The sequence below is a fragment of the Chiloscyllium plagiosum genome, chromosome 9 (assembly GCF_004010195.1).
Source record: "Chiloscyllium plagiosum isolate BGI_BamShark_2017 chromosome 9, ASM401019v2, whole genome shotgun sequence".
NCBI lineage: Eukaryota > Metazoa > Chordata > Chondrichthyes > Orectolobiformes > Hemiscylliidae > Chiloscyllium > Chiloscyllium plagiosum.
In genome coordinates, this window is record NC_057718.1 from 311,614 (window position 1) to 313,006 (window position 1,393).

Sequence of the window (1,393 nt, forward strand, 5' to 3'; positions counted from 1 at the left end):
GATGTAGGGCTTTTGCCCGAAACGTCGATTTCGAAGCTCCTTGGATGCTGCCTGAATTGCTGTGCTCTTCCAGCACCACTAATCCAGAATCTGGTTTCCAGCATCTGTTTTTACATTGTTTTTACCTCCTTAATTGTTTGAATGGCCTGGTCCTTTCCTGATTTTTCTGGACAGTCTGAGGGGAAAGTGCATTCCAGACTCCAACACCCTCTAGGTGAAAAACAATCTTCACATCCTCTCTAAACTTTACACTTTTCACTTTGAAAGTTTGCTCGTGTGTTCTTGGCCTGCCCACCGAAAGGAACAGCTTCTGTCTCTCCATGTCGTCCATGCCCCTCATAATTATATATTTCTGAATTATGCCCCCCTCAACTTTCTCTGCTCCAAAGCAATCAACTCGAGGTTAACCCGTCTCTCTTCATTGTTGGTATGCTCCATCCCAGGGAATATCCTGGTGAATCTCCTCTTCACCCCCTCCAGTACAATCACATGCTTCCTGTAATGTGGCAACCAGAACGTCACACAATACTCCATACTCGCCTAAGTAAATTCCTGTACAGCTCTTATAAACTATGCCTAGATGAACAAAGGTTTTAAGTATGTAAGTTAGCTCGCTGAGCTGGAAGGTTTGTTTTCAGGCGTTTCATCATCATGACTAGACAACATCATCACTGAGTCTCCGGTGAAGCACTGATGGTATATCTCGCTTCTCTATTAAAAGATCTTGGTTTATTTAGGTGGGTGATGTCATTTCCAGTTCATTTTTACAAGGGAAGATAGTTCGGTTCGAAATTGATGTGTTTATTGATGGAGTTCTGGTTAGAATGCGCCACCTCTAAGAATTCTCGTGTGTGTCTTTGTTTCACCTGTCCTAGGATGTGTGTGTTGTCCCAGTCAAAGCGGTGTCCTTTTTTGTCTGAATGGATAGAAATTAGTGATAGTGGGTCATTTCCTTTGGTGACCAGTTGGTATTTATATCCTGGTGGCAGGTTTCCTGCTTTGACTGGGACAACACACACATCCTTGGACAGATGAAACAAAGACAGGTACAAGAATTCTTAGAGGCCTGGCATTCTAACCAGAACTCCATCAATAAACACATCGATTTAGAGCCCATTTACCTTCCGTGGAAAAAAAGAACCGGAAATGACATCACCTACCTTAAGAAACCACGACCTATAAATAGAAACACTAGCGCTTCACCGGAGACTCTTCCTAACGATGTTACCTTGCAAAGTGGCGAAACGTCTGAAGGCAATCCTTCCAGCTCAGTGAGCTAATTTACATACTTATCATCAACCTGAGCTGCAAATCTTCTCAAAAGTCGTGTACAAAGGTCGCCTAGGGCTCTGGCTCTCTTTTTTACTAACCTATTAACCTGTCCAGTCGCATT